We start from the raw sequence: 25,025 nt of genomic DNA, 5'->3' as shown, positions 1-25,025 counted from the left end.
AACTACCACCTATAAACCGAGAGTCCATGATTTATATCTCAGGATGGGTCTTCTTAACTCGGACACTTCTTGGTGGAAAACACATAGGCCTCAAATATAATAGCTGCCAAATGGACTTACTCCTCCCAATGTGTCCCAAATCCATTGCTTTTCCATTCCCATTCAGAAATGGTCCCTGCATCCACTCAGTTTCCCAAGCCAGATACCATTTCATCAACCCTCCAAGTCTTTATTAGAGATCACGTGCTGGAACGTGACAGTGACGACGAAGTGCCGTGACTCCACTGTCCCTCAAGCCCACTAAATCCTGCCTGCTCTGTCTTCTTTCCATCTCTCTAGTCCAGCTCCATCCCTTAATCCCCACTGGCACTGCTTTCCTTTTGGTTCTCTTTGCCACCTGGGTTATTACAATCGCTTCTACCTGACCAACCTACCAAGCTCATCTACCTCCCTTCATCATCCAGACTGCCTATCTGACCACATCACTTCCCTTTGTCACAAGGAGAGTCCCTGAAATTTTCTCATATTGAAGAGTTAACTTTCTCAACTTCCCATGACATTTTGAAACTCTCGCTAGCTTTATCAAGAAAAACAGTCTGCTCAAATGAAGTCTGTAAGAACCCTACTTTCCCACTGTACCTTCAAGTAGTACTAAGAGTCCTTCCTTTATTAATTAAAATAACATGAAAGGTTTGTTACAAATACAAGCATCTACCATATGGTTGCAGAGGGCCTCTTTCCTAGTCTTTTACATAAACCAAAAACATTCTTGCATAGAAGATCAAGAAAATGGATGAGTTCACAAAAACCTTACCTTCCAGAAAAACATTCACTCCTCTAGCACTCTTCAGAGCTGTGATGACCACTACTCTATGACTAGGAGCCCAAAATAATGCCTGATATCTGGTACTTATCCAATATTTATCAGAGAAATTAAATGTTTCCCAATCATGTTTAACCATATCTTCTATTCTCCATAGCACTCACAGTAAAAAACAGACTTGAGTTCAACCACACACAGTGTTCTAAGAACAAACTCAAAGTCAATTTTCTTCATTTCTTTTTAAAAGCCTTTATAACATGGGCAGATCAATGTGCATACAAAAAAGAGAAGAGACCAGTGACACTCAATAGAGAAGCAAGCCCAAGTTTTCCGAGGCCTTATTCTTCCCAATACACAAGCTCAGCACATGAGTCAACCATCAGCCAGGTATCAGTAATTCCAAAGTCAATTAAAATGATGGGCTGGTCAAGTTACACACTACCACCACCACCCCACCCCATTTCTTGACAGAGTAAGCAGATTAAAACACAACTGAAGCAGAAAGTCAGAATATTTCCTCTATCTGCGTTTTAATTGGGAATTTGATTTTTTCCCCCTAACTTAGCCAAAACACTTACCTGGTTTTTTTCCCCCCAGATTCTTCAATGTTGTTTTTCCTTCTCCTTATCTTCAGAAGGCCCATCTGCAGTGTTACATCTTAACAAAAACAAACAAACAAAAAAAAAACAATTAGACAAGATTTTCTGGCTTTCCAGTAGTTTCACCATTTTCAAAACGGGGAGGCAGTCAGACAGACTCCCACATGCGCCGGACAAGGACCCACCCGGCACACCCACCAGGGGGCGATGCTCTGCCCATCCGGGCCATCGCTCTGTTGCGACCAGAGCCATTCTAGCGCCTGAGGCAGAGGCCATGGAACCATCCTCAGCGCCCAGGCCATCTTTGCTCCAATGGAGCCTTGGCTGCAGGAGGGGAAGAGAGAGAGAGAGAGGAAGGAGAGGGGGAGGGGTGGAGAACAGATGGGCGCTTCTCCTGTGTGCCCTGGCCGGGAATCGAACCCAGGACTCCTGCACCCCAGGCTGATGCTCTACCACTGAGCAAACCGGCCAGGGCCTCAAATTCAATGATCTGATTACACCTGCATGAAAGTCTTTAATGTTAGTTCTATACTGCATTTCCTTCCTTAAAGTTTCCAAACAAGAAATACGCCTAAATCTAGAATAACACCACAATTTCCAAACTACGGCCTTCCAAACTTTTCAAAGCTACAGTACTTATGGAAAGAGCATTATTTTGTTAGAGGGTTCTAGAGGTCAAACCTACCTTTAAAACATTCTGAGTGTGGCCTTGAAAAAGTTCTCACAAACTGCTGGGTCTCCACTGGCAAGAATCGCTGCTCAGCGTCCTTCCTATTCCCAGCATCTAGCATGTTTTTTTTATCAAAAGAATGGCACCCTGCAATATCTTCAGGTGCTTAGGCGATGGTAAAGTACTCTCATTAAGGGGCTGTAACCCAAACCAGATCAACTGGTTTAAAATCACAGCTCTGACTTTGGATGAGTTGTTTTTTTTAACGTACAAAATTATAACAATGATAGACCTTCCATGATAGCATCGTTATGATGATTCAATGAGTTCATATAGGCACATATGCACCACTCAATAGTTTTATAAAATAAAATATTCTGGTAGATTCATCTGTTTTTCATACTTTGCCCAGTCAACTTAGACTACATCAGCTTCATTGCCCTAAATAGGGCAAAAGCAGCCACGTGAAATCGTTTGAAACTTAGATGCCTGGACAGTTCCAATATCACGATTTCCTTACAGAGGAAATTTACAAGAACTCTTTCAACAAGCGTCCCTAACTTTCCACTGTCAAATCAAGACCAAAGCGGTGGGACAGGGCAGTGGTTGGGGTGGGGTAGGGGCAGTGGGCTGGCGGGGATTGGAGCGGTGGTGGGTGGGATGGGGGCAGTGAGTGGGCGGGGGTGGGGGGCAGTGATGGGTGGGGTGGGGGGCAGTGATGGGTGGGGTAGGGACAGTGGGTGGGCGGGGACTGGAGCAGCGGTGGGTGGGGTGGGGTAGCGGTCGGAGGGGAGGGGCGGGTGGGGTACCGGTCGAAGGGGTTGGCGGTGTGGGGTAGCGGTTGGAGGGGTGGGGGGCAGTGGTCAGAGGGGCAGGGCGGGATCCAGCTAAGGCTCTGAAGAGGAAAATCAACTTCTTCCCACCTCCCTCGGCCCAAGATAACGTTTCCGCTGCAATGTGCACTCTCCCTTAGTGCAGACTCAGCGCGCAACAATTTAGAACACAAAACACGCCGTGCCCGGGGAGGGGAGGGGGCATTCTGAGGCCCCCGCGCCGGGGTCGGGAGACCCTCCGCCTAGCAGCACGCAACCTCCCGCAAGCAGGCGCGGGCCCGGCGGCAGCCACAGCTGCAGGTGCGCGTCCTTCCCGCCCGGGCCACACACCGGGAGCGTCGCTGCCCGCCACGCCTGCCCCGCACCCGGGCCCCACCGGACCCGGGTCCCGGCACGGCCGGCTGCACGCTGCCCTCCGAGCCCCGGACGGCAGGCCCCGTGCCGCAGGTAAGGAGGGCACGAGCCTAGGAGAGGAGAGGACGCCACGGCAGGCGGCCCGGAAGAAGCCAACCTCCCTAGCTCCCAGCCGGCCGAGGTCCAGGGACTCTGGACACATACACGGCTGCCCACCGGAACCCAGCCCAACCCGGTCCCGCCCCCACTCACCTGGGCGACCGCTGGGACGGCCCTGAACCATCCGGCCTCTCATCGGAGGACGCCCAGGGCCCTGGGCAGCGGCAGCAGCGCGGATCCAACAGCTTCTACCCCGCTACCCGGGCCGCCGCCGGAGGTCCGGCCCCGCCGCCTCAGGTCCGGCCCCGGCCCAAACCACTGACTGACACAGAGGGAGGCGGTGGAGGATGGGGGCGGGGACTCCGATATGCGGCCCGGCGGCACTGCGGCTGCGTCAACGGGTCCCGTCCTACGTCACGGCGCCGGCGCCCGGAGTCACGCCAGAGGAGCCCCGCCCAGGAATCGGCGGCGCCCCGTCCCTCCGCACCCTCTCCCGGGGCGGGGGGGCGGAGGCTGCACCGCGAGGCGCAGGGAAAGTAGGGTAGAAGAGTCTTGACTGTGCAGAAGCTTTCCGATTGCTTGAGGGTTAGATGTGCAGTATGCAGGTAAGTAAGGTGACCAGCTTTTTTACAGTGAAAAGGACAAAAATAAGTTAAAGAAAATATCGTGGCCCTGGCCGGTTGGCTCAGTGGTAGATTGTCGGCCTGGCGTGCAAGAGTCCGGGGTTCGATTCCTGGCCAGGGCACAGAGGAGAAGCGCCCATCTGCTTCTCCACCCCTACCCCTTTCCTTCTTCTCTGTCTCTCTCTTCCCATCCCGCAGCCGAGGCTCCATTGGAGCAAAGTTTACCCGGGCGCTGAGGATGGCTCTGTGGCCTCTGCCTCAGGCGCTAGAATGGCTCTGATAGTGGCAGAGCGACGCCCCAAGATGAGCAGAGCATTGCCCCCTGGTGGGCGTGCCGGGTGGATCCCGGTTGGGCGCGTGTGGGAGTCTGTCTGCCTCCCCGTTTCTGGCTTGGGGGGGGGGGGATCGTAAATAAAAGAAACATTTTATTCATTGCAACAGTAATACACTATAATATAAAGGCATAATAAAAACATTTATAATTTATATTGTAATTATGCTTACATGCCTATTAATTTTTAATAATTGTAAGAAAAAAGTACTCAGTTACAAATATGTCACATCACATGCAATGGATCGACTCCGTGTCGATTGAATATGGACATTTACAGATGAGTCTAACAATATCAAAAAGGAGGACGTGTAGGAGGACACTTTTCCACGGAGGACAGAACTTACAAAAGAAGGACTGTCCACTCTAAAGGAGGATGATTGGTCACCTTAACATAAGACAACCAGATACGCAATTGCGAACAGTGTTAAGTAGGGGCCAGGCACTGTTCTAAGCACTTAATCCTCCCCACACTCTGGGAAATAAACATTCTTATCCACGTTGATTTTCGTTTCACAAATGAAAAAGTCAGGTATAACGAGGTTAAAATAAGTTACCACCTGGAGAGCTAGGGTTTGAACCCAAGCTATGTGGCTCCAAAGCTCAGGCTCTCAAATATTCTTGTAAACTACCTCGTGAGTTCTGTGTCAAAATCTCTATTTGGACGTCCTTCCTGAGCTGAAGCCCTCCTCTAACGTTTTTTCCACACAAGAGTGCCACTCGTACCCCATGAAAGCAAGTGGAAAAGTCAGGAAAGGTTTAAACCCACGAGGTACCATATTAGCCTTCATTGCATGTAAGGAAAGGGAGGCCCAGGCAGAAGTGGTTTACGGACGGGCTGCGTGGAAACCGAGAGGAGGAGAGCGTACACCTGCCTGCGTGCCTTAGTTTCTTCCACTTGCCACCAGGACACTCCTACCACCCGTATCTGAACGAACTCTTTAGAGTTTATGTCTGCAGTTCTACAAAGAGATTAATTCCAACAGTCTCTTCAAAGCTTGGAAGGATCCCATCATTCTTCATCTTGGTTCCCCAGTAAGGCTCCCGGACCCCCACAGGGATTTGAATTTGCTACCTTCCATCTACAACTCGGTTCAAGAGGGAAACTGTCCCAGGATAAGTTCTCTGCACTAGAAATTATGTGGATGTGGTTCTGTTTCCTCAAACCAAAACCCAAACTCCCTCTGGCTGGATAGCTCGATTGGTGCAGGGGTCCCCAAACTATGGCCTGTGGACTGCATGCAGCCCCATGAGGCCATTTATCCAGCCCCCGCCGCACTTCTGGAAGGGGCATCTCTTTCATTGGTGGTCAGTGAGAGGAGCACTGTATGTGGCAGCCCTCCAACAGTCTGAGGGACAGTGAACTGGCCCCCTGTGTAAAAAGTCTGGTTAGAGCATCATATGGAAGCACGGAGGTTGCAGGTTTGATCCCCCGTCAGAGCACATACAGGAACAACAGATTGATATTCTGTCTCTCTCTCTTCCCCTCCTTTCCTTCCCCCTAAAATCAATAAAATAAACACTAAAGATGAAGAAAACAAAACTAAATTAAAACTAAAACTTAAGCTAAATTGCCCTGGAGCTAGGGGAAAGGATTCAGAGGGGAGAGGGGCTGAAATTCACTGCAGATCTCATCTAACACCTGAGGAGACTCTTGGAATCAGAAAGTTTCTGGCTCTACTTCCTTTCTGTCCCTGTAACCAAGAGCTACTTTGCACCTACAGAGATGCACCAGACAGCGTCATCAAAATGAACTGTTTGTTTTAAAAGCCCTTCTATTCTAAACGTGTCTGATACTGTGGAGATCGTGAAACTCTCTGACCTTCCACTGGACTCACTAATTATCACCGCCAGACTGAGTCCCTCTTCCATCTCCCACCGCTTTCACTTTTCACCAGCTCGTCAGGAAAAGAGACCACAGAAGCCGCTGTCTCCATCCAGAGGACTCAATAAGAATTGCTCTAATGATGGAAGTCCTCTAATGATTTTTTTTATGGGTTCTTTTTACTTTTTACTTGGATATAATTATAGATTCACAGGAAATGGCAAAAAAAAAAAAAAAAAAAGAGAGAGATTGCAGAGTGGTTTTGTGTACCTTTCACCCAATTTTCCACAACGCTTGTATCTTTTATAATTATAGTACATGAACACCAGGAAGCTGACATGGGTATAATCTATGTATAAAACCTTTTTTTTAATTAAATATAAGTTAAGGAAACCATCACTGTAAATAAGAGGCAGAACTATTATTCTATCACCACAGAGTTAGAAAGGGTTTGGAAAAAAGATACTCTTTTACCTTGCTGGTAGGCATGTGAATTATGTAATTAGCCTCAATGGAGAGCAATAGAGCAATACATTTTTTAAACTTGAAGTGCACATTTCTTTTAACAAAGCACTTCTAGAATAAATCATACACAGATACCAATATACTAACTATCCATGCTACATTGTTTATAAAACTCAAAGATTGTTAACCTAAAAATGTTCAATTCTAAAAAACTAGTTAAAAACTTACGAAACATCTTGTAGAAAAGTGAAAAAAAATGTGATAACTATCAATGCCCAGATATGAAATCATCTATAATGTACATTATAAAAGTAAAGTTGAAAGGCAAAAATACGTGTGTGTGTGTGTGTGTGTGTGTGTGAGAAATAATAAGAAACCAAAACCAATAAGCTGACTTGAAAAACATACTGGTCAAAGACTAAATTGGACAAAAGGTAAAGCTTCTAGTCAATGGCACATAGCATAAAATAACAGGTACACACACTCTGTGGTATTTACTGTGAAAATTGGTTTAGTCAAGAAGATTTTAAATGAAACTTTAAGTAGAAAATGTTATTGATACATTCAAGTTTACCATGAAATCCAAAGTGCAGACGTTGGCTCAAAATTTATTAAAATAAAGATGGAAACAAAAACATCCATCAATAACTATCGTTGTAGAGACACTGGAATCAACCAGTAGCGATAAAACTCAAAGCGGGGAAGAAACACTATTTTCAATGCACACCATAGTTACGTTCCTTGAAATGCTTTTTCTTCCCTATCTGCCTATTTCCTTTTTGTCTGAATAAAGCAGCTTCTTGATACAGTTTCAAAAAGTAGCCACCTGTGTCCAATTTAAAAGAAGCAGAGCTAAAAAATATCTGCCAGAAAAAATTCTTTTACAGAAGTATGGTATATACCATCCTCATTCTGAAGACCTTTCACACATGTTTAATCAAACAGATCAACAAAGGATAATGCCATCAACTTGAGAAATTTTTAAAGTACAATTTACTGTATTTCCTGAATATTTTCTTGTAGACAAGGTAACTGAAGTTATATGTTTCCCACCCACCATTCAACATATAACAACAATAAAATGTGGTCATCAGAAATATTGAATTATACAATTAATTTGGAGGGGGTATCTTCATTTGACGCTGTGTAAGTTCAAGATATGCAACGTGTTGACTTGATACGTTTATGTTCTGCAACATGACATGGTAGCTTTAGCTAACACCTCTATCACGGCACATAATCATCCATTTTTTTTTTGAGGGGGAACATTTAAATCTAGTCTCTTAGAAACTTTGAAGTATATAATGCAATATTGTTGACTATAAACACTATGCTGCTCTGGAACTCATTTATCTATCTACTAGTCACCTACAATTAATTGTTGTAACATATTCCTCAACTACTCTTGGACCTCTGCCTACATCCATCCATTTATTGAATCGATATTTATTAAGCAAATACATGCTTTTAATGAACAATTGTAGACTTCTTGTAGGTGCTGGCTACGCCATGGTGAACAAATTCCTCAACCTAGGAGTAGAAACATGCAACCCCCAAGGAAACAAATGAATTAGTTTCAGATAGTGAGTATGAAGATATGGACACACAGAGGAAGGAAAACAAGGGAATGGAGTAGAGAATGACCAGATTTAATTTTTCATAGAGCAATCAGGAAGAAGAAATAAGCCAACAAAACTTCTAGGGCGCTATAACAATGTACTGTATATGAGATGCTGTTGGGGGGATAGCTGGGTAAGAGGCACACAACGCACTCTGTACTATTCCTACAACTTCCTGTGAGTCCAGTCATTTCCATATAAAAAAATTGAACATTAATAAGTAATTTACACAGTGTACTAAAGCCTATGATAGAAGTGGTGAAAGAGTGGGAGGCTTTGGGGAGGGAGATCAGGAAAGGTCGCTCCAAGGAGGAGGTGACATCTGAAGAGAGATCAGAAAGAGGAGAATAACTCAATTGTGTGAAGGACAGGAGTAGCTTTCTGGGCACAATTCTGACAGTACGTGTAGAGACCCTAAGGCAAGGAAAGCTACCATGCAAAAGAATTGGTAAGACAATCCACTCGGCTGGGGGCATAGCAAATTCTGATGAAAAGCATGTGGGTGTTTTTGAGGCATTGTACCAGCGGGATTTCACTCTTGGATTTAATTTTTTTATTCAGTGAGAGGAGGGAAGGCAGATACAGACTCTCACACATACCTCAACTGGGACCAACCCAGAAAGCCCACTAGGGGGTTATGCTGATGGGGCCGTTGCTTTGTTGCAACCAGAGCCATTAGTTAGACCACAGAGCCATCCTCAACGCCCCAGGGCCAACTAGCTTCAATCAAGCTATGGCTACAGGAGAAGAGAAGAGAGAGAGAGAGAGAGAGAAGTGAGAGGGAGAGGGGTGGAGAAACAGATGCTTCTCCTGTGTGCTCTGACCGGGAATTGAACCCAAGACATCCACACACCAAGCCAATACTCTACCACTTGAGCCAACCCACCTGGGCTCACTCTTGGATTTAAAGCCTTGCATCTAACATATAGTGACTTTTTTCTAAGCTAAAATAAATACCTTGACTACCACCACATAGTTTAAATGACCTTTTTATGATCATGTATACCAATGCCCCTTGTGCTTTAATATATACATAGATGACTCACCTGTGAATCGTTTTAAAATACGGTTTTGGATTAAAGGTCTGGGACAGAATCTGAGGTTCTGCATTTTCAACAACCCCCAGGTGATAATGTCGCTGTTCCTCGCCCTCGGACTTGAGTATCAAGGTTGTAGTCTGTGATAAGGCATTTAGAATTTATGCTAAATTCAACAGGAAGCCACTTAAGGAGTTTAAAGACAGGTGTAATGCAATTTGTTTTGTACTGTCCTTCAATCTCCACAACGCTCACTGTGTCCTCGGTTAAGGCTGTTCTCTGTCTCCTCCAGCAGTTATGGATTAAGAGGGCTGTTCCACGTTCTAGTTCTCCTCGTAGGTATTGGGGTGGCCCGTGCATTGTCTTTGGGGCTCAACTCCAGGTGGCAAAGTAGTTTATGTCCACTGCAAACAATGTCATCAGAAGTGAAAAGATGACCCACAGAATGGGAGCACATTTTTATAATCACGTCTTTGACAAGGAATTTGTATCCAGAATATATAAAAAACTATATATTATGACTCAATGATAAAAATACAAGGGGAAATAGTCGTATAATTTCTTGGTAATAAAGTGCAAGTTATTGGAAAGATAGACATTTTTGAGACAGAGAACTTAGGAGAGAGCTTATCTAGACAGCAAACCTATATAGCATTGACTATATTTTTGTGAGTTAATAAACATGCAAACTAAAATGATAAATCCCAATAAATCTGACTAAAGGTTTCTAGCATTTCTCCCAAGCAGAATCAACATTGTGAGCAACAGCAAAAGGTGTCCAGCCTTCTTTACGTAAATGGCACAGGAGAAATGTATTTCAGGCAGCACACATATACCCAATTTTATTATTCTGGAACTAATTTTTTTCCTCTGTTCCAAGCAAGTTTAAATGTTGGACATCCAAACCATTCAATTATTATTCTAAAGTTACTAAAACTTCTCAGCAATAGATACAATTCTCAATAGCAATTTTTATGGTACTACTAAGTAAAATCAAAGTTACAAATCAAAGTGTCAGCATTTCCATTAGGAAAAAATAGTGTAATTTGTTTACTTCGTACCATGCATCAAGGATGTAATTCTCTAATGTATCCTTTTATTAAACTCTAATGATATTTTCTGTCCCCTAAACTCCCACTTCAATAACATCTAATTGAATTACTGCCCCATTCACACTATCATAAGCCATTTTTTCCCTACTTTAATGTAATTCCTACAAAAAACAACAAATTATAATTCATCTCAGTTTATATAAACTAATTGTCTCCCTAGCAGCTGACACTAATGTGAGTAGATATTGAAATCAGGAAGTGTGCTTTGTGGCCGAAAAAATACCTTGAAATTCCCTCTCTTTTGAGTTAAGTAGTAAGTCAACTTGAGAAGATACAAAAGAAATGAAAGCTTTCAAAGTATATAACTATGAAGGTTATATGAGAATTCATATCATTTTAGTTTCTGTAAAAGGACATCATTTAATACTGGGGAGAGAAAGCTGGGATGGTGACCCTGAATACAGTAGAAATGAACAGCAGAACTGGGTGTGGGATTTCCAGTGGCAGGACACACACACACACACACACACACACACACACACACACACACTCAGTGGTTTTAGTGCCTTCATTTTACAAACAGGAACCTATTACAAAAATTAGTTTCCTTTCCAATGCAGTGATACTGGATTTTTATAGTGTATAAATACTGTATAATACCTTTATTAACCAATTCAAACTAGAAAAGAGGACACAATTAACAAAACCAGCAAGAACGAGGGAATAACCAAAGGTTGTATAAATCTTTACAAACAAAATTTTAAAGGATATAAAAGATTTGAGGAAGTGATGAGATAACTGAGCTCACAATGTTTCGGTTTAGCACAGTATGAATTATATATTTAATGTATAAAGTCAATGCAGCTCCTTCCCCCAATAAATGCAGCTGAGAGTATGAGGAACTCAAAAACTCACTACAACTTATATATTGACTAAAAAAGTCCACAAATACCTAATACCTCGGGCATTGTAATAAACCCGAGGAAAGAACAGAGGGTATGTCTTAGTAGACATTCAGACTAAATCAAAGCATTTAGTGAAAACAATATGATACTGAAGCAGGAACAAATAAGCCAGTGAAACTGTGTGTGTGTGTGTGTGTGTCTGTGTGTGTTAATTGATATGTGAAATTTATACTACACAACAATGGAGACATGAAAGTGCCTTTTGTCAGGGGTGTAGGGAATACTAATTCATTATATAAAGAAGTATACACCTGTATTCCTATCTCATCCATAGATTTAGGTAGACTATAGGTAAACAACAGAGCTAGTAGAAGAAAAGATAGAAAAATGTATTTGTGACATATAGTTGGGGATAGGCCTTCTAAACAACATCCTAACAACAAACAATATGATGAAAAAAGGATACCAAACATCAAATTTTTTTTTAAATTACAATTTTGGTTCAAGTAACTTTAGTTGACAGGTGACTAAGATATTTGCACTATTTGAAACCAATGAATCATCAACGTCAAAAACAAAACAAAGGAATGTGAACACAAATTGAAGGGAAAATGAAAGTGGGGACAAAGTTGAAAAACAGGCATAGGACATGAATCCAGAGAGAAAACCCAGCATCCAGCAAGCAGGCTGAAGGACTCCCAAATTCACCAGGAACCAGAGAAATGGAAAATTTTCATGGAGTGCCATGTGAACCTATACTGTTATCTAAACTATAAAGATGAATGATCCCAGGGTTTGGTGAGTAATGGTGCATCGCTGGTGAGAGTTTTATTCTGGAAACGATGAGAGTGTGCTCAAAGCTGGTGTACCCTCTGTGACCCAAAGGTCTATCTTGGTGTACCCCAGAGAAATCCTTTTAAAAGGCCCTGATACGCTGTGTCCAAAGATATTCATGGTGGTCTTGCTTGTGATCGTGGGGAGCAGGAGGCTAGAAGAATGGGTATGTAAAGTGTAACTGATGCATACCGGTGGAGGGCAAGACTGTCCTTGGAGCAGGTGAACTGGGAAGGTTATGTGGTTGATTCCACCTTGACTTTGACTTGCTAAGGAAGAAATGTTGTTAATAAGGAGAGGGGAATGTAACAGGAAGAAAGTGATGTAGGTGCAAAGGTATCATAATTTCTGTCCTATCTGGAGAAACTACTTATTTCTAAAACTTAAGCCATAGTTATAATGACTTAGGAAACGCTGGCTTTTCAGTAACTCATCTCCAATACCCAGTTTGCGCCCGGCTCACATCTCAGAGCCGAACCTCTTCTGGGTTCATAAAAGAGGGACCCTGCTACAACGTTAAAGGGGAAAAAATGGTGATTTTTTTCCTACTTATCATTTCTATTGCATCTATTAGCTTGTATTCTTCTGTAGATAAGGGCTTCCCCTTCTCTCCCTCACCCCATTTTCTAAAGAAGAACATTGACTAGCATCATGATCCAATTTGATGTTTAAATCATCCTAAGGTTGGCCAGTAAGAACTCATTCAAGCTGGCTTCTGTGACCTTTTGGGCATTTTGTTGCCTTTTTTTTGGTATGAGAATGCATTCTGGGCTCAGGTTGTACATGGTTTTTTGTTGTTGTTGTTTTTCTTTTTTCTAATGCAAGAAGTTTATTTATAAAGTCACAAAGGTAGGAGAAATGAGCCCTCTGGACAGTGTGGATGCAGGAAATAACTTATAGAGGCAGAAGAAGAGCCCCTGGAGCTCAGGAGAAGGCAAAGGTGCACACCTGAGAAAGAAGGTGTGGGCGTGCTCGAGAGAGAGAGAGAGAGAGAGAGAGAGAGAGAATGCCTCACCTTAAACTTTTTCTGTCCCAAATCTAGAATCAACTGTTTCTCCCAGGAGGCCTTGCTTCCTTTTAATGGAGATGAGTATTTTAAAAGCCAAGCTGTGTGAACTAGATATACTCACTGCTACAGGAGTGTCACTCCTGCTAGGTCATTTCAGGGGTTAGCCTTCGGAAACAGACCAGCTGACATCGACCTGCCAAATCATTTCGTCTACTTGGTTGTCTCCTGCAATGGGTGCTCTCTGGTGGACATTAGGATGTGATTTAAAAATCCTTACTCCTGTGCACACTTCCATATGTCCATCCACACACCTTTATTCCAGACTCCCTCACCACTGATCCTCTCGGCCAAGCCATCACCCATGAGACCTCTGCTCATTGAGACGATGTCCCCTTATCACTGCTGAGGGTCATGTCTGAGTGCAGTGGGAGAGCAGCTGTCCTCTGTCTTGGCGTGCACCCACAGATGGAGCTGGCCTATCCATAGACCAGAATCAGATGTTCCTTCTCCTCCATCCGAGAGGGCCCCCTGGTCCAACAGCGGTGGGTGTCATAGGAGTCCGGGTGTTTAGCACCTGCTTTATGTCCCTGGCCCTGATCATGCTCAATCCTAGTTGCATCTCTTCCAGTTTATGAGAGGTGGGGCTGGCTTGCTCCATCTTATGGGTTTGTGAGTTCCCGCAAGAGGCAATTCCAGATGCCGGTCGCTTGGTCCCCCACGGTCAGGTGTTCCATCTCTGCAGGGTCCTGGCAGCACGCCAGGTACTAAGTTTCTGCTACAGATGGCATGGCCGGCGTTAGAACCCCAGGGGCCCTTCTTCGTGGGTTTCTGGCTGGTGCTTGTGACAAAAGCCACAAAACAGCCTTTCCTACCACTGATGCCCTCACATCACAGACTCTGCAGACCCCGTGGACCCAGTGGCGGCCCTGCCTGCACAGCCACCTGGACCTGCTGCAGAGCCCTTTCTGGCTCTGGGCTCCATCCACAGTTGGCAGCCATGCATCCCCGTTTGTGGGCCAGAGAAGTCTGGCCTCCGAACCCAAAGCCAACCAGCGAATGCACTTCCTTTTGCATGGAAGGAGGCACAGGAGACGGTCATTGGTGATGGCCGCCCAGGGGACATTCCAAACACAACCCGGACCGCTGAAACTAAACATTCCCAGGTGTAGTTCATGAAGGCCTTCCACATGCCAGCCACTTCTTGTGTCTGAATCTTTATCAACATAACCTCATCAACATAATGATTTAAGGTGGTGTCCTTGGGATATCTAGATCGGAGGTTCCCATAACTCCCTCCTCAGGTCTGATTAATCTGCTCGAGCGGCTCACGGAGCTCAGGAAGGCAGCGTACTTCTGTTTACTGGTTTATAATAAGAGGACGTGATAAAGGAGAAGGTGAACACCAGGAGGAAAGAGACTGATAAGACAAGGGTGTGTGGGCAGGGGCGGAGCTCCCCGTGCCCTCTCTGGGCTCCACTCCCCCACCCCCCCACGTGTTCACCCACCCAGAAGCTCCCCAAGCCTGTACCCTTGGGATTTCATGGAGGCTTCACCACACAGGCAGAACCCATTATTAACTCCATCTCCAGCCCCTCCCTCTTCTCTGGAGATGGGGGTGGAGCTCAAGTCGCAAGCCTGGATCACAGGATCACAGCTCAGTCTTTCCTCTGACCAGTCCTCGCCTGGGAGCCATCCAGGAGCCCACACACTGTCATTAGAACAAAAAAAACCCACTCCTGTCACCCAGGAAAGTGCAAGGGTTTCAGGACCCCTGTGTCAGGAACACAGATCAAAGACCAATATTTAGAACAAGAAATGCTCCTAGTGTTCTTATCACTTAAAAAGTTACAAGAGTTTAAGGAGCCCTGTGCCAGGAACTGGGGGCAGAGACAAATATATATATATTTTCAATTATCTCAGAGAAACCATTTCCTTAGTTCCTGCCTTTTTCTTTTTGCCTGCATTTTTTTTTTTTTGCAAAAATAAGCAAACACATACACACACTCTATGTTCCTTTTCTTCTTATTTGAAAGTTGGCATTCTATTGGTATTCGTTTGCCCCTTGCTTTCACTTAGCACAATAGCTTAGAAATCATTTCATATTTGTACACAGAAGTCCTTCTTTCTTTAATAGTTCTGTGGAACACTGCTGTGTGCATGCACTAGAGTTTATTAGCCAATCTCCTACACATAAGCATTTGGGTTACTTCCAATATTTTGCTATTTCAAAAAATGATGCAAAGAATAATAAGCTTTTGTGTTCTTCATATGCATGAAGGTACATCTTCAGGGTCAATGCCTTGAGTTGGTAATGCTGAACCCGGTGATAAATACCCATACAGTATTTGTGAGATATCATCCAGTTCCTCTCCATGGGGGGCTGAGCCCTTTCTCTCCAGGCACAGGGATTCAGAGTCAGGTTTGTACACAGCCACACCAGAAAAGCGGGTTGTCACCCTTCGGGATATCTATCTGATAGGCAAGAAACCGAATTTAATTTTTAAATCAGTTAGTGTTTGATTTCTTTCCTCGCTTAACCCATTGTTTATCATCTCTTTCGTGGATTCTTGTTCTGCGGAATCGGAATTGGCAAGGTCGCCTGGCCACTCCCCACCTCTCTGCCCTCATCACAGATCACCCCTCCTCCCCCCACCAATCCCTCCCCGCCCCCTGCAGTCTCACTGAGCTCAGCCAGTCGTTCTCTGGAGACACAGAAACAATGCAGTATCTGTCTCAGCAGCACCTGGGACAGGCTGGGTTCCTCAGAAGAGAGACTGAAATGGAGTGTGTGTGTGTATGCTCTCTCTCTCTCCATCATATCTATTTTAAGTAACAGGTTCATGCAGTCGTGGAGCTGACAAGTCTGACATCCTTAGGACAGGCTGGAAACTTAAGTTGCAGATAACACTGCAGCTTTGAGGCCAGATTTGTTATATTCGGAGAAACCTGTTTCTGCTCTCAGGGCCTTATGACTGATTGAATGATGACCAGCCACTCCACCCAGGGTAAAAATGCCTTTCCTTCAGGGCCACTGATCTTAGAGGCTAATCCCAGCTACCAAACACCTTCCCAGCAACACCTGGACCAGCGTTTGATTAAATAACTGAGTACCATGACCTAGCCCAGCTGACACATAAAACTAACCATTATGCCCTCCAAATCTGTATCACATAGACAGCTGGTACTTCTGTGGCTTGTTGCCTATATTAATAATTGAAGAAATTAATAAATTTCAATTAGAGACAGTAAAAAAAAACCCAATAGATTTTCTTCTAAGTGTATGAACCCCAGATTAAGAATCCCAGTCTGTGGTCATGATTATTATTATGACTCTATGCTTCAGATGTCAGGGTCCCTCACCACCATTATTTGTAGAAATCTACAAAGTGCATAATTATACCTAGGGCTTCGCATGACTCTTTAATGTGACAGTGACATACACCCACTGCCTACATTCCTGCAACTTAGAACCTGAGACAGTTGAATGTGGACATAGAGCAGAAAAAAAGCAGTAAAGCAAAGAAGGACTCAGTGTGCTGTCAATCCAAGGTCAAGTGCACTTGAAGAGGCTGGAGTGAGAGAAGCGCATTTCGGGTTGTGGGGAGCAGCTCTCATTCAGATGGGGCCGAGGGGAGGAAGAAGTCAGGGTCATCTAAAAGCACAGCATGTCGTCTCTCTGTCAGAATGAGCTGACTGCTTCTGGCTGGCAGGACTGAGGAGAGTGCACCGACATTAACCACCCATGCCCTCTTCTTAGCACACCTGGCATCTCAGGTTCCCCTTGGTGTGCCCAGTCCTGCCACTGAAAGAGAAAACGGGCCCCCTGCGGCCGTCCTCTAGCTCAGTGGTCCCCAACCTTTTTTGGGCCACAGACCGGTTTAATGTCAGAAAATATTTTCACGGACCGGCCTTTAGGGTGGGACAGATAAATGTATCACGTGACCGAGACAAGCGTCAAGAATGAGACTTAGACAGATGTAACAGAGGGAATCTGGTCATTTTTTAAAAATAAAACATCGTTCAGACTTAAATATAAATAAAACAGAAATAATGTAAGTTATTTATTCGTTCTCTGCGGACCAGTACCAAATGGACCGGTACCAGTCCGCGGCCAAGGGGCTGGGGACCACTGCACTAGATGCGTGGGAAGAGACAGTCTCTCTACCCATTGGACTTGGACATCTCTGCACAGGATGCCAGGTACTAATTGCCATCCTACAACCGTGAGGAAAGAGCTAGCTGCCGAGCAGAAGCTGATCTCAGGAGAGTACGATGACAGAAAAAGCTTGGGCTTTGATGATGGGATAGAGCCACTTGGTAATTTCCCAACTCTGGACTGCTTGTTATGTAAGATAATACAGAACTCGAATGCCTGCGGCAGGTTGAGGTAAGCTTTCAGTTAAGTCCAGCTGAAAGCATCCCAAGTGATTCCAAAATGTCTTACTTATTTTGTACTGTACCAGATGGGGAGGCCATTAAATCTCTGGACAAAATGTGCAGCCATCATCCACTAGGGCTTTATAGTCTAGAGATCAACATTATAAAACAGACCGAGGATAATAAACTTCCCACCAGTTGCCCAATTAGGAAAAATTATTCCTTCAACACCAATTAGGGAGCTCTGGGTCACTATCAGATAGATTTACTTGTTAAATATTATTTATTTAAAAGAAAATTCTTTTTATCCCCTCCAGAGATGAATGTGATCCTTACATAAAATAACTCTCTTTTGGTACAATTAATATTAAATGATGATCATAGGCTTATACCATCATTTTCATTCTTGATTCAGTTCAGAGTAATCTTGCCTTGAGTTGCCGGGTAGATTTCCATTCACAAAGTAGCATGGTGATGATGTCATCTGCCCTATTCATCACCCTTGGACATAACAAGTCACAAGGTTGAGCTTCACTGAAACACTCGTCTAGAAATAAACGCCTTAATTTAATATCGAGGTCTGAATCAGGATTATCTATCCTCCTCGTCCACTTTTATGGGATTAAGTGATTTTGGAATGGACATGGTAACCTCGGCCATGAGGTTCTTTTTAAACATTTTTAAAAAATTATTTATTAATTGCCTTTGGAAAAACAGAGAAAGGAAGGGGGGTGGGAGCATTTATTTGTCTTTCCACTTAGTTGTGCCCTGAACAGGGAGTGAACCCTCAACCATAGCGTTTCTGGCCGACACTCTCACTGACCAAGCTAACCAGCTAGTGTGTGGCCATGAAGTTTTGGGGTTTTGGGGGTTTGAGAGGAGCAGGAGGAGGGACATATCATGAGATGAGCACAACTTCCTTTGGGACTCAAACTTTACGCCACAGAGTTGCTCTCTTGACCCCAACTTTTCCATGATCAGTACACTCTCTGCCTGTGAGGCATTTGAGCTCTCTGTGGGGTATTTGAAGTTACTTTTCATAGACACACTTTTCCCTCCAGTGTTTTTGAGGCCCGCCCCCATGCTGTGTCCATTGTGTACATCACAACTGAAGCAGCTGCTTCCATCTCTCCCAGTCAGAAGTATTTGATGTTGTTAGCTCCCTGCCGTGCTGGGCTGCAAATTCTCATGGGGATCGAGTATCTTCTGCAGGCCCGTCTCTTGGAGCTCTCCCTGTAACCCACCAGAGACTGAATGAGACACGGGGTGGGGGGTGGGGGGCTCAGAGCTGTACTCGGCACCCAAGAATAGCCCTGCCAGCCACTCAACCTGCTCTCCCCACAGACAGACTCACAGCATCGCACCAGAGCCGGTCCCACAGGCCCAGTCCAACTCTGTGTGGGCCACCGATGAAGTGGGACCCAATGAAGTCACAAGAAAAGATCAAAATTGTATCACTATGACAACCCAGTGTGCAGCACATGCTACATGCTGGACCCTGATACTGTGGCAGGTCAAGACTTCGTTCTTCTCCTCTTGTGTCCCCATTCCCCGCCACCCACTCTGACTGAGGGGGGTGTTGAGAGTAGGGTGGAATAAAGAGATAGAGGCTGGATTAGCAAAACCATGCACCCAGGTTATGCTATGAGAGCAGGTATTAGGAAGAGGAAGGACTTGTTTGTCTTGAAGGATTTGAAGAATCTAAACTCCGCATGAGGCAAAGTTGAAATTTCCTTGGCCTCATTGTGATGGGTCCACAAGTGACCCCATGATGAAGCCGGGTCCCCAGGGGGAGGGTGCCAATGATACGATACGTGAGACTATGTACTATGGAGATCATCTGCCTCTTAGATGGTGGGTCACATGTCAGGTCTGGCACAGGATGGATCCTGAGAGGGTACAGGGCAATTAGGGGGTGCGTGGGGGTGTCAACCAGCTGTTCATATACTTCTTTTCAGCACGTGCAAGTTCCCACATGCACGGCTTTATAGAATGGATTATCTCACTCTAACTAGTCTGCACGAAATGCACAGGTGGTCTCTTCCTGCAAAGAAATCTGGGATCAAAGGCAGAAACAAGAGAGCAAGAGCAGGTAAATGAAGAGAAAATAGCAGAAATCAACCTTCCCATGTAGCACAACCTTCACTGGGCCCCTTTTAGAAGTTGAAATAATTATATTTAATCTTACCTGACTGCATTTAGTGGGGAAAAAATTGTTTTTAGCCATTTATGCTATCAAAGAAAAGGTATGTTTGCAAAAAAAAAAAAAGATGAGAAAATAACTCCTTTTTGAAAAAGAACATTTTAAAAACAGATAGGAAGAAATGTTGCCATAGTTCTATTATCTTTATAAACAACAAAGCTGTAATTGTCTCCTGTTTAAAAATATCATATTTAAAAAAACTTGAAAACAGAATCTTCTAAACAAAAATTAAATCTTTCTCAACTGAAGGGCTTCCAAAGAGCTTTGTACCCACTTGTTAAAAACATAAAAATCCAAACTCCTGGGAGGTGATGGGGGGGGGGGCTGTTAGGCCTGCACGTCTTTGAACATGGCCCCATGGAGAGCAGGGGCCAAGCCAGAGCGCAGTTCTGCAGTGCCTGTGTGCTCGCTGCGCAGCCATTGTGCGCACAAAAATCACACGAGCAACGATTGCGTTCAGAGCCGTCGATCGAGAAGTCCAATGCTGAGTGAGATATAGCAGTTGAATTTGTTCTAAAATGACATAACCAGGAGCTGAAAATGAAAGTCTCTTGGCTTTGCCCTTGGCTTCGACCTTGAAGGACAGTAACGTGTCACCGGAGCTGAGCCTGCTCTCCTGACCCAGGACAGGGGTGGACTGACCGACTATGCGTCTTTTATGTCCATTAGGGTCGCTGAGTGTTAAATTGGGAAGCGCTCTCTCTTTTTTTACTGCCTTGCCTTTATGGATGGTCTCACTTGGGTGACCTTGTCGTTCTGGAAGCTTGGGAGTGAGCCAGGGTTTTTCTTCCGTGAGCGTGAGCCACCAAGAGGAAGTTGTCTTCGTGGGAGCATCAGAAGGAGGTACCCTTTTATTTAAATAGCTGATTCACAGAACTGACACTTATTTTATGTTCTTAGATTTTTTTATCTCCCAAATTATAAGAGAAAGTGTATTTAGGAAGTCACGGAGGTAGCAGAAGGGCCCTTGGAATTTAGGAGAAGGCAGGCAGGGGTGCCATGCCTGGGGGGAAGGGAATGACGGGGGTGGGGAGGCTTGGAGAGATTTTGGGAGGGAGAGCAATCTTGTTCTTAGACTCTTCAACTGACAACACCCCGGTGTCACCTTGAACAGGCCATGGGGAGCCCAGATGTGTGGTTCACACATTGTTTCTGGGTGTGTCTGTGAGGGTGTTTCCAGGTCACATGAACAGACGATCTGTACGCTGAGTAAAGCAACAGCCTCCCCAGTGAAGACGGGCCTCGTTCAGTCCCATCGAAGATCTGCACAGAATGGGTAAGAAAGAATCCTTTCTCTCCACCTGTCTTTGAGCTGCCACCTTGGCTTTCTCACTGAACCCCTATTCCTCTCGTTCTCACAAACTAGCACTCCTGTTCCTACTCTATAAGCACACTGGTGCAGCGCCTCTGCAGGGAGTGCTCCCTTCCCACCTGCTTCTTCCACTTCACTTCGGTGCCTGGAGGTCCCCCGAGCTGGAGCTGGAGCCGTCCTGAGGTGACTTACCTGGATGTCGTCTCAGCTCTAGTTCTCTCGCTTTGACGAGCTGTTCAAACAGGGCCCATGCACGAGCCTCGGCTTCCTGCCCTATGTCACAAAGACGAGAGGCTACAAGTCCCCACAGGCCAAGGTGGGCAGCCTGGCCTGTCTTTGAAGTTCTGCTGGGAACCATGATCAGGTGACCGCCTTGCTCCCAGGGAATTGATATTGGAAAATAAACAGTGTGTCACAGGCCCCTTTGGCAGCCTGAGACGGTGCCACTCAGACACCCTGCCGCACAGCACACGGAGCTGCCTGTGCTCTGGACGGACCCCAGGCCCACCCCGTGCTTTCTGCGGCCACTCCAGCATGACTATCCGTGGCTGGCATACTAAATCCAGCTCATTCTGCAAGATGGGGCCCTCCCTTCGCAGGGAACTTTGACTCCGGGATTTCCCATTGGCCTGGCTGAACCTCTAAGAACCGCGCTGAGATCTGAGGGTCTTCCTGGCCAATGCTCCTTCCTCCCCCTCTTCCCCTTCCCAGAGGTCAAACCCAGACAGTCTGAGGCTCTCCCACCTTCTGTGTCCCCCCTCCACCCTTCACAGGCATTTCCTCCTGGTCAGCCTCTTGCACAGTCAATCCGGCCTCGACATCTGCTCTCTAAGGAGCTCAGCATACTCACAACACTCCCATCCCCTTGTGTTTCTCTTCTCTGATCCGGAAAGGGTTCGGGGCACCCATGTGCTCAGCCATCATTAACCTGGTGTGTCCTCAATCAGAGTCTCATCTCTACAGGGATATCCCTGCAGTGTCCGTAGGCTGTTTAATTCCCATGACCTGAGAGTCATTTCCCACTCCTCAGCACTCTCCAGATCCACCCTCCTTCTTTCACCCCAACCACACTGGGAAACCTGGTATTCCATGTGGCCACCAGCCTCCCCCCACAGTCACCCTTCCCGCAGAGACCTCTCTGGAACTCCACCCACGTCCTCTCCCACCTTCCCAGTAGGCTGAGACTTCCTACTTTGCAAAGGCCAAGGCCTGGAAGGCCCAGGATGGATTCCAGGGTCCCCGGGAGGGTGGGGAGAGCCACTGGCATCCTCACTCCTGCCCCCTTCCATGCCTTTTAGACGAAAGCCACGGTTACGGCCTCCAGGCAAAGAAAACCCCTCTTGCCTGTGCTTCCCTTCACTGCTGAACCCTAACATTATGGATGGCAGGTACTATCATCTCTTCCTCACGTCACCTTACCCACCTGTAAGTTAAACTGAGACAGGTCTCCCAGCAGGACACCGACTTCCTCGTGGTCACGTTTGGGCCTCATCTCATCCATCATTCTGTGCAAGCCCAGAACTTGGCTCCACCTACTACTCCCTCCTTTTTGAAAAAAAAAAAAAAATATTTTTTTTAATCTCAGTTTTGATGACTTCTCACAAAGTTCTCTGCTCTTCTCACTCTCAGTAGGGTCTTTCCCTTACTCTCTCACAGACATTTTTATTGCAGCCATTCCCTACAATTGGCCCTCCTCTCTCCTAGGTTGGCTTTCTGGACCTGCTGAGTGAGTGAGTGCACCGACTTCCCAGGCCTCCATCTGGGACGATTCCCAGGGCGGGCCACTCCTGCCCCTCTGTGCCCTGGGTCTCGATTCTCAAGTGCCTGGCAGTTCCCACGTGACGTGTCCTTGGAGGTTTGCGCTCAACCCGTCTAAAGCTCAGCTTGTCTAAAAAAAAAAAAAAGCCTGACCTGTGGTGGCACAGTAGATAAAGAACTGACCTGGAACGCTGAGGTCACCAGTTCAAAACCCCGGGCTTGCCTAGTCAAGGCACATATGGGAGTTGATGCTTCCTGCTCCTCCCCCTTTCTCTCTCTCTGTCTTTCTCTCTGTCTCCTGACTCTAAGATGAATAAATAAAATCTTAAAAAAAAAAAAAGCCCAGTTTGTCTTTGTTTGCAACCTCTCCCTGCTTCCATAGCCGCTGCTCTGCCTGGGGACCCCGCCCTCCCAGTCACTAGACTCCGCCTTCCCAGAGTCGCTGAAATCCATGCTAGCTCTCCACACCCGAAGCTCCCGTCGCTCATTCCCTCTGAGCCTCCCATCTCCCGCTTCCCAAGCACCCTTTCCAGCGCTGCCAAAATGACAAATGCAGGGCAGGTGACATGTCTGCTCACCTCAAACAGAAGCGCACCTCAGAACAATGTCTGCAGCAAAATAAACAACAATGGCAGTGGCTTGTGACTCACTGAACAAAAGAAGAGTTCATGTTTCTTCTAATACAAATAGGCAAATAAGTGTGCAAGGAAGAAAAAGCCCTTCCATACAGTATTAAATGTAGAAGAAATGACAAAATTAGAAAAATCACCATTTGGTGATCTCTGTGGTAATTAATCACTGTTTCAGGCAAGAAATGACAGGTCAGATATTGAATGAGAAAGAGGATATTATTACATAGTCTCAGTGTAACTCCACACAAGACAAAGGGAAAAATATAGAAAACTTACAGTGGAGACTACCACAGTGTTCAAGGTTAGTATTATCTGTAACTAGACAAATGCACACCATGTATTTATTTCCTGAAATAATCTCCTGAAGACTCCTGCCCAAAACACGTTGTGTGAACCTAATCACCAGCAAATAGCAGACTCTGCAAGTTGATGTTTTTCAAAATAAATGGCCTGGACTCTCCACAAGTGTCAAGGTCATCAGACTGGAGATTCCAGATTAAAAGCGACTAAAGAGAAAAGAAAACCAAACAACAATTTGTGCTCCTAGACTGACCCTTAAACCAGATTCCTCCCCCTCCCTTTCCCTTCATAGGACATATGTGAGAGGATTGGTAAAATTTACATGATCTCTGTGAATCAGACTTACTCCTCCAATTTACCTGTATCAGAGTTAATTTCCTAATTTTAACGGTATTGTGGTTCTACAGAGAATGCCCGAGGTTTTAGGACAGACAAGGCTCCAGCATTTAGTTATGAAGGAACATCATGTCTATAACCTACTGCCAAGGGTACAAAACACATAATTATACCCTCCTATCTCTATCTGTACAAAAAAAAAAAAGATAAAACAAATGCAAGATGTTAACCTTTGAAGAATAAGGGTGAAGTATACATGGAAAATTATTTTTATCTTGGCAGTATTTTTGCACTTTTCTGTAAAATCTTAAATCATTTTGAAATAACAACTTAGAAAACAAAACCAGCAATGGTAGGATAAATCACAAAATGCTTTGTATCTATTCTCAGGGCTCCATGACCTGGTGCAAGTTTTAACCCGGGCAAACGAGCAATCCTGCTCTCCTCTTCCTTTCTATGTTTGATGAATTACTACCCTGGCAGAGCCTTCCCTGAGGAACAGCTCAGCAGAAGATCGAGCCCAATGTATTTCTGATAGGCTTTTATTAGTGATGATGATGATGATGATGATGAAATAAACTGCCTGATAGCTATAGCCTTTACAAACGTTCTTTTTGTAGTGTTTGTGAATTTTGCCTGTATTCTGAACAGACCCATTAGTAATCATAATACACCTCAGAAATCATACTACGTGAACCCCTAAAGAGTTTTTTTACTCCATGTGATCTTAGGGGGAAAAGGGGATATGTCGCATCTTCTAATGCTGAAGTAGAAATTCCTGGCTACCAACAGTAACACAAGGAGGGGACAATAAGGGCCTTATTTCAAGTTTTAGGATGCTCGAAAAATGAACTGGGTTTTGCAATATGCTTATATAGTTCTATTTGGATATGGATGTGATTAATTTTCTGAGAATCCATGCAGAAAAAGCAAATAACATATACCATGGGCTCACACAGTAATATTTGGGGAAATGCCCAAATTGGCCATCTTGCTCCTGTTTAAAGACTCTGGAGAGCAGCTGGCTAG

General features: G+C 45.1%; 1 protein-coding gene and 1 long non-coding RNA gene across 10 annotated transcripts in view; one reads left to right on the top strand and one right to left on the bottom strand.

Moving 5' to 3' along the window:
* BLTP1 (bridge-like lipid transfer protein family member 1) overlaps window positions 1–3,742 on the bottom strand; it is a 148,449-nt gene extending 144,707 nt beyond the window's left edge. For 8 of the 9 annotated variants that reach the window (XM_066384658.1, XM_066384701.1, XM_066384710.1 and 5 more), the window contains exons 1-2: window positions 3,532–3,742; window positions 1,402–1,480 (exon numbers count right to left, since the gene is read on the bottom strand). The gene's annotated coding sequence lies outside the window, so the exon portion shown is untranslated. The remainder of the gene's footprint in view (window positions 1–1,401; window positions 1,481–3,531) is intronic. The other variant, XM_066384728.1, reaches the window with a different exon arrangement.
* A 98-nt stretch (window positions 3,743–3,840) lies between these two features.
* On the top strand, window positions 3,841–23,008 carry LOC136389125 (uncharacterized). Its single transcript, XR_010748275.1, has 4 exons — window positions 3,841–3,983; window positions 20,328–20,501; window positions 20,828–20,934; window positions 22,675–23,008. It is a non-coding gene; the product is annotated as an uncharacterized lncRNA (long non-coding RNA).
* The last annotated feature ends 2,017 nt before the right edge of the window (window positions 23,009–25,025 follow it).

The sequence above is a fragment of the Saccopteryx leptura genome, chromosome 1, assembly GCF_036850995.1.
Source record: "Saccopteryx leptura isolate mSacLep1 chromosome 1, mSacLep1_pri_phased_curated, whole genome shotgun sequence".
Classification (NCBI taxonomy): domain Eukaryota; kingdom Metazoa; phylum Chordata; class Mammalia; order Chiroptera; family Emballonuridae; genus Saccopteryx; species Saccopteryx leptura.
Note: the sequence above shows the minus strand (reverse complement) of the source record. Positions and strands in the feature narration are given on the sequence as shown.